Here is an 8,805-nt window from a genome sequence, read left to right as displayed (position 1 = left end):
CCTCTAAAGTGCCCAAAGCATTTAAAACTTTTTCTTCAAAGGCGGGACTTCTAGTATGTCCTTGGGAATAAGATTGGTTGGGAAAATGAGAATTAACAAATTGATTCCCTTATAATTGATAAGGTCTATAACCTTGGGATCCTTGGTTTTGAAGTGGAGGTGGAATGTACTTCTCTTGAAAACCGCCTTGGGAAGGGTTTGAGCCTTCTCCTTAGTTTTTCCAAGAGAAATTTAAATGATTCCTCCAACTTGGATTATAATGAGTACCATAAGGATTGTTCCCTTGGTTCACAAAAGCTGCATTGACTTTTTCATTAGGTTCATTTTGCACTTGTCTGTGAGGACAATGAGAAGTAGAATGAAGAACACTAGAACAAGTCATACATGTTTCATTTGATGCACGTTGAGAATGGTTAGGTTAGGAAGATACTTGGTTCGCCGAGTTTTGGTTAATAAAAAATTGATCAAACCTTTGAGATAAAGACTTCATTTCGGCGGCTATTTCATTTGAATGGTTGACTTGATATAAGCCAACACTCTTCCTACCTTGTGAATTTCTACCATTCTTGGATGATAATGTTCTATGTAAAGAATTTTCACTCATGCTCTCATAAAGACGCCACACGTCATCCTTATGCCTATCAATGTATGAGCCACCCATGGAAGCATCAACCATGCCTTTGTAATTATCCGATAAGCTTTCAAAGAAATATTGAACTAATTGCCATTTGGGCATGTCATGATGTAGACACTTCCTAAGCAATTCATTAAAGCGTTCCCATGCCTCATGAAACGTTTCTCCATCCCCATGTGAAAATTCTCAAATTGAGGTTCTCATGGCATTGGTTTTTGAAACCGGATAGTACTTCTTCAAGAGCTTTTGTTGCATTTCTGTCCAAGAAGTGATTGAAAAAGGCCGAAGATTGTTAAACCAATACTTTGCCTTATCTTTTAAGGTGAATGGAAAAAGTTTGAGTCTTAAGACCTCTTCCGGCATATCCGTATATTTTACGGTGGAACATACTTCAAGAAACTCATCCAGATGCTTGTAAGGTTCTTCACTTGGAAATCCATGATCGTTAGGAAGCATTTGAACGGTTTGTGGCTTAATTTCATAATGATGTGCTCTAAATGGAGGTAATTGGATGCATGTAGGTGCATTATACTCATTAGGCACATAATGGTCTCTTAAAGCAAGAGGTGGATTAGCTACTTGAGGTGCAACATGAACACTTTGGTTTTGAATTCCTTGATTGATGATGGGAGGTTGTGGAACATACATTGGCCTTGGCATTCCATATGGAGCTTGGCCTTATTGTTGTGGTGGTTGGTGAATGCCTAGGCATGCCTAATGGTACTTATATGTTCTCATTGTGCACATTAGGATGAAGGATACCTTGTTGGTCTATGTGACCAAGGTCCTCAACATGATCATTATTATGGTCATCCATTGATAGATTGGTTCTATTTGAACTTCCTCTTCCCCTAGGATTTCTAACGATGGATTCAAGATGCAAATCAAGAGGGACAAGAGTTGGTCTCAATGAACGACGTCTATGCATGCACAATGCAAAACACAACAACCACAAAGAATGACAAACACTATGCCTTCACAACAATGCAATTAGACTTCTTCCACAAACACTTAATTCATATTCCCATGCTTTAACAACAATGATGCAAAGAACAATTAAAAACAAGCCTCCATGCGGGCTCACGATTTGTCTAAGAAATTGAAAACAAGCCTCCACGCGGGCTGACGATTTAACTAAGGGATTAAGTAAAGAAAGTCTCACAAAGGTCCTTCAGCGCTTCAACTCCAAATTTAAAGCTTAGCTCAGCAAATTTTTTAAATTTTTAGCTTTTTAGTTTCTTTGCTTTGCTTTAATGCTCCTTTGCTTGTTTCCTCTCCAACAATGCACCTAGTCGAGTAAGAACAACACAATAAGTAACCAAAAAGAAAAATAAAAATAAAGTACACACACGATCAAAAGAGTACTAGTCCTAATTGATTCCACAATTTCGACGTTGCCAAATCAAATCAATCCCCGGCAACGGCGCCAAAAACTGACTGGTCTATCGCACTACCATCAAGCTTAGAGAGTGTGCATTTAGGCGAGGGCCAAGTTTTACATTTATAAAAGCCTCCACTACCTTTCACTATAAATATAGCTAGGGCGAGTAGGGATCGTCCCAAGGGATTGTGAGGGTCGAACAAAGTTGTGGAATCGCTATTAGGGTTAGTAGGTCGAGTGATCAAACAATTGGGTGGTTAGTTGATTAGACTAGAGAGCAACTAAATTAAACTAAGTGATAACAAAAGAATGCAACTAAGAACAAATAAGAGAGAGAAGAGTCTTGGGGTTTAGAGATCACCACCAAGTAATGCATTTCTATACCATTGACAAGTGACTAATGAGGGCAAATGGTGTGTTGTAATATTGATGTGTGTGTATGTTTGGTTGATTCAACAAGCAAGGATAACTAGTTAAGCATGTATTGTCTAAACATCATGTGAAAGGTACAATATATCTAAGCAATGAAGCATATATTGTCTAAACAACATGTGAAAGGCACAATAGATCAAAACAAGTCATTAATCCTTTAATTAAGCTCATAATCCAAATACAACACAAGGTTAGAGACATATGCTACTTGCATTCAAAAGCTTGGATCATCAAACAATAAGCATGGATTGTCCTCCCATTTAACACTACACTACAACTACACTACTAGCATAAAAATAAACTAAGGGAGAGGCACAATCCATCAAGGAATAAGTATGAACCATTAAGAAAATCACAAGAGCATTCAATTAAGCACTATGTTTTGACAATCTCTAAATCTATAATATCAATACACATAGACATGCATCAATAACACAAAATCTAGAGACAAGTACATGAACATCTATTCTAACATACATAGAGATATGGATAGAATGAAATGATCAATTGAAAGCATTTAACCACATAAATCATTGAACAATCAAGATCTATATATATCAAAGTGTCAAAACATTAATTACAACACTAATCCCTCAATAATACACAAGATTAAGATATAGAAAGCATGTTTGGGGCTAACTTTAGCCCCAAGAGGATGTCTAGCCACTCATGGTGATGTTGCTCCAACCCTCAAGGACTAACTCCATGGAAGAAATATGCTCCTTGTTGATGAAGAACCCCCCTCTTTGTGTCTCTAGCCTCTTCCTCTTTTTTTTTTTTTCTATACTAAGAATAGCCTCTAAAGTTGTATCTACCAAATACTAAGTGTCTATCTCAAAAAGTGCATCATATTCCTTTTATAGGTAGGTCAAGTGACACACAAAATAAGCTAGGGTCGTGCAAAGCACAATGATTGGATAAAGGACAACTTTCAATGAGCTGGAAATTTAACTTTTTCGCACTGGAGGAAGTTTGATCAATCGAACCTTGGACTTAGATCGATTGAACTTGGCTGAGATCCGTCAAACTTAGGCTGGATCGATCTTCATTGGTGGCGCTTTTTGGATAAAGACAAATTTGAGATATTTTGAAGATATTTTTGGGAAAAGGATAAAAATGGTTGGTAGGGTGGTACAACTAGATAAGATCAATCATTTGGATAAGGACAAAGTAGTTTGATCGATTGAAGAATGATGTTGGATCGATCGAACTTTTGAGTTCTCTAAAAATGTCATCATGGCTCTGATCCATCTTGAAGTGCTGAGATCGATCATGTTGGATCGATCGAACTTTGATCTAAGATCTATCGAAGATGTTGATTTCCACCTTTTTCTTCCTTTTGCTTCCACTTGGCTCCTTTCTTTGATTCATCCCAAAATTGCTTCAATTAAGCTCTTATTTGGCTGAGTTAGCTTATTTTTGGGATAAGTGCCTGAAAATGGAAATAATACGAACTCAATCTAAAACGGTAAAGTAAGATAGATAAAGGTACTAGAATGCCTAAGCTTAAGGGGTTTAAATACGCACTTTTCAGCGCTCATCATCCACTGGCAACAGTCTTGACCCTAGCCATGCCTGCAAAATAAAAGGAAACTAAAAAAGGAAGTCAGTGCTGGTATGAAGAATTAAAGCACAGTTTATAGAATCATGTATGTCAAATAAGATAGACAAAACAGATAAGGAACATGAATCTATGCAAGTGACAATGAATAAGTGACATGATGTGAAACATGCTAGACAGTATAAGTACGAAATGCATCCAATGTGGAAAACACAGGCATTGGGCATGTATGAGATAGCATGAATCACAAGAGATAGTGTGTGAAGTGTGTGATGCAAATCTGTGAAGTTCGATCGAGCACAAAAATGTGAGATCGATGTAAGTTCGATCGATTTTGAATAAGTAAGATCGATCTATTACAGATCGATTTAAGAAAAAGTTCAATCGATCAAATTGTGAGATGAAATTCGAAAAGTCACAGATCTATGACGTGGATGGCACGGGGGCTTCACAAGCAAGCTCGTGGGCCCCTCTACACAACAAATCAATAATTTTGGTCACTTGATTAGGCCCGTGACCCCCAAAATAAAAAATAAAAATAAAAAATATAAAACCGATATATATACATATATATACACATATATACAGTGGGTCAAAGCTTCAAAAATGGCAAGATTCATCATCATAACATCATAGATCTAACAAGAAAACATGGATTCATCAACATGAAGCTTGAAATCAAAAGGGAAGAACTTGAATCTTACCCAAAACTGAGAGAGAAGTGGATCGAAGGAGAGAGATATGAAATCTGAGATCCGAGATGAGGGAGAGAGATTCGAGCACGATGGAATCGCCGGAGCACTCGCCGGAAGATGGGAATAGTGGGGTTGCAGCGGCGAGGGGAAGCTAAGGTATTTTTGGATTGATCTTTGAATCAATCTGAAATAACCCTTGGCCTTTATTTTAAAAAACATTCCTTCTGCAGTTCGATCGATCGATTGGAAATCTTAGATCGATCAAACTAGTATCGATCTCTCCTCACTAAAAGACAAAATTGTTTTTGAAGCTTTCGAATTTTTGAAAATTAAAAATCAAAAATTAAAAATGAAATATATATATATATATATATATATATATATATTTTTTTTTTTTTCAACTTAGAATAAAATATTCTTGGAGTTTTTAAATTTAAAATTCAAAACAGTAAATCAAAGAACAAAGATCGATCTCAGAAGTACTCCGATCAATCGAACATGCAAAAATCTGCAGACATGTTTGAACGATGGGACAGAGAGGTCTTTGGATGCAGGTTAGATACAGGTTCAAAATTTTTCTAAGTGTTGGGACTGCAGATCGATCCAAGATGAAGTTTGATCGATCGAAGAACTTGTGATCGATCAGACAGAGAGCTGAAATATGTAGGTTTCCTTCGTACGATTGGACAGAGAGGTGATTGGATGCAGGTTGGATACAGGTATGATGTTCAATCGATCGAACCTCTTTTGAGATCAATCAAACTGGAACAAAATGCTCATTTTCAACATAAAAGTGCATGCAATCATAATCACAGTTCCTAGCAATGTATATGAACCTAAAGCAAATATCTAGACTTCGCAAGAAATGAAATTTAAAATAGAAATGAGGGAGGAATAGGATTGTGACACCTACGAAATGTACTAGTCTTTAACGTCTCTAGTAAGATGTTAGGCTCTTTTAGCCCGGATCAAACATCTTATAGTGCATCCCCTCCTTAATGGGGTGATAAGTACTTTGAACACCAACTAACAAATGGTTCCCTAGAGAACTTGTTGGATTAGGCTCAAAAATTTTTTTTGGTCCTTGGTCAAAATGATCTTTGGGCTTCCATACTCTTTCAAAACAAGATTTTGAAACAACTTTCTTGGAATTCAGGGTTGAAGATAAACTTTTTGAAATTTTGGTTTCACGCAAAGACTCTATTCCTTCACATTTATGGTCATGATATTTCTCTACAACATTCACTTCTTCATGCTTGTCAAATGAATTGGGGGTTGGATTGAAGATATTCAACTTCAACTTCATGTGGACAAATGAGATCTTCATTATCTCTGTCCTACAATTAATGTTGGCATTCGCAGTTGCCAAGAAAGGACGGCCAAGGATAGCAGGAATTTGGCTCTTAGGATTCGGGACCGGTTCCGTGTCAATGACAACGAAATCAACGGGGAAGAAAAATTTATCAATCTTAATCAATACATCCTTAATGATACCCTTAGGCTTTTTTATGGATAGGTCGGCAAGTTGCAAAACCACCGACGTTGGTTTCAAGTTTCTTAACCCTAATTTGACATATACCGAGTATGGAAGAAGGTTAACACTTGCAACTTAGTCTAGGAGAGCCCGATTAATGATATGATCACCAATGATGCATGAAGTGGTAGGTGAACCGGGGTCCTTAAACTTTGGAAGAGTGTTATGCTGCAAAATAGAGCTCACTTGCTCGGTTAAGACCACTTTCCTAGGTGCTTGGCTTTTGTTCCTCTTTTGGGTGTAAAGATCTTTTAAAAACTTGGCATAAGCCGGAATTTACTTGATTGCATCCAAAATGGGAAGGTTAACCTTCACTTGCCTAAACACATCCATGATTTCATTTGTCTTGGCCTTTTGCTTGTCAATTGAAATGGATCCTTTCAAGGCATCCGGAAATGGAGCTCTTGGCTCAAAAACTTTTTTAAAATTTTTCCTTGAAGTCTCTTTAACACAAGAAATTTTGAAATCATTTTGCAAATTTTTCTTTTCAAGTGAAGGAGCAATAAAATGTGAAACGGGATAGGTGTCAACTTTGGGTTGCACTGGTTCACTCTCTTCATTGGACACACCTACTTGGTTGTCCACAATCTTCCCACTTTTCAAGGTTGTCACCGCATTGACATGCTCTATTATAGGACTTTCCAATGAGGAATGAGTCTCCACGACACATTGTTGCATTGGTGGGGCATTTAAAGGCATTTTTCCTTTCTCTCTAGCATTTAAAGTACTAGCTATTTGCCATACTTGGGTTTTTAGCTTAGCAATGGATTGAGAATGAGAATGAAACAATTGAGTGATCGCCTCTAGAGTACCTAGAGCGGTCAAAACTTTCTCTTCAAAAGCGGGACTCCTAGAATTTCCTTGAGAATATGATGGTTGATTAGGAAAATGAGAATTAGAAAATTGATTTACTTGTGATTGATATGGTCTATATCCTTGTGATCCTTGGCCTTGCATTGGAGGTGGAATTGAAAACTACCTTGGGAAGGGTTTGAGCCTTCCTGTTGGTTTCTCCAAGAGAAATTCAGGTGATTCTTCCAACTAGAATTATAGTGATTGCCATAAGGATTGCTCCCTTGATTAACAAAAGCTGCATTGACTTGTTCATGATGCTGACTTTGCACATGTCCATGGGGACAATTGGAAGTAGAATGTAAAATACTTGAACAAGTCATACATGATTCATTGGATGCATGATGGGAATGGTTAGGGAAGGAAGATACTTGATTTGCTGAGTTTTGGTTGATCAAGAATTGATCAAACCTTTGAGATAAGGATTTCATCTCGGCGGTTATTTCATTAGAATGGTCAACTTGATGTAAGCCAACACTCTTCCTTCCACTTGAATTCCTACCATTCTTAGAAGATAAAGTTCGATGCAAAGAATTTTCACTCATGCTCTCATAAAGACACCACACGTCATCCTCATGCCTATTAATGTAAGAGCCACCCATGGAAGCATCAACCATGCCCTTGTAATTATCGGATAAACTCTCAAAGAAATATTGAACTAATTGCCATTTGGGCATGTCATGATGTGGACACTTCCTAAGCAATTCATTGAATCTTTCCCATGCCTCATGGAACGTTTCCCCATCCCCATGTGAAAACTCTTGAATTGAGGTTCTCATGGCATTGGTATTAGAAACCAGATAGTACTTCTTCAAGAACTCTTATTGCATTTCTGCCCAAGAAGTTATTGAAAAAGGCCTAAGATTGTTAAACCAATATTTTGCCTTGTCTTTAAGGGTGAATGGAAAAAGTTTAAACCTTAAGACCTCTTCCGGCATGTCCGTGTATCTTACGGTGGAACATACTTCAAGAAACTCATCCAAATGCTTGTAAGGTTCTTTACTTGGAAGTCCATGATAGTTAGGAAGCATTTGAATGGTTTGTGGTTTGATTTCATAGTAGTGTGCTCTAAATGGTGGCAATTGAATGCATGTGGGTGCATTATATTCATTAGGCACATAGTGATCTCTTAAAACAAGGGGAGGGTTAACAATTGGAGGTGCAACATAGGCACCTTAATTACCTTGAACTATGCGAGGTTGTGGAGCAAACATTCGCCTAGGCATTCCCAATGGAACTTGGCCTTGTTGTTGTGGTGAGTGAATGAATGGCCTCGGCATGCCTAATGGAACTTGCATGTTATTATGATGCATATTGGGGTGGAGGATACCTTGTTGGTCTATGTAACCAAGGTTCTCCACATGCTTTCCATTATGGTCTTCCATTGATGAAATGGATTGACTAGAACTTCCTCTTCCCCTAGGGTTTCGAACAATAGATTCAAGATGAAAATTAAGAGGGACAAGAGTAGGTTTCAATGATCTATGACCATGTATGCACAAGCAAAACACAAACAAGTAACAAACAACCAACAATCACTTCACCTTCGCAACAATTCAACAATTAACAAACTTCCTCCACATACAATGATCCCATACTCCCATGCTATCAACAATATGCAAAGAACAATAAAATTGCCTCCACGTGGGCTCACGATTTAACTAGAGATTGAGTTAAGAAAGAGCTCACAAAGGGTCCTTTAGCACTTCAATTCAA

The 8,805-nt window shown here is 37.6% G+C and overlaps 2 pseudogenes; both read left to right on the top strand.

Moving 5' to 3' along the window:
• The first annotated feature begins 734 nt into the window (after window positions 1-734).
• Window positions 735-833, top strand: LOC132275672 (small nucleolar RNA R71; annotated as a pseudogene).
• A 6,931-nt stretch (window positions 834-7,764) lies between these two features.
• Window positions 7,765-7,863, top strand: LOC132275571 (small nucleolar RNA R71; annotated as a pseudogene).
• The last annotated feature ends 942 nt before the right edge of the window (window positions 7,864-8,805 follow it).

Source organism: Cornus florida, unplaced genomic scaffold (assembly GCF_030987335.1).
Source record: "Cornus florida cultivar Cherokee Brave unplaced genomic scaffold, ASM3098733v1 CherokeeBrave_3.0.0_Hap2_Chr09, whole genome shotgun sequence".
Classification (NCBI taxonomy): Eukaryota; Viridiplantae; Streptophyta; class Magnoliopsida; order Cornales; family Cornaceae; genus Cornus; species Cornus florida.
The sequence above is the reverse complement of the archived record's forward strand: the minus strand, read 5'-3'. Positions and strand labels throughout refer to the sequence as shown.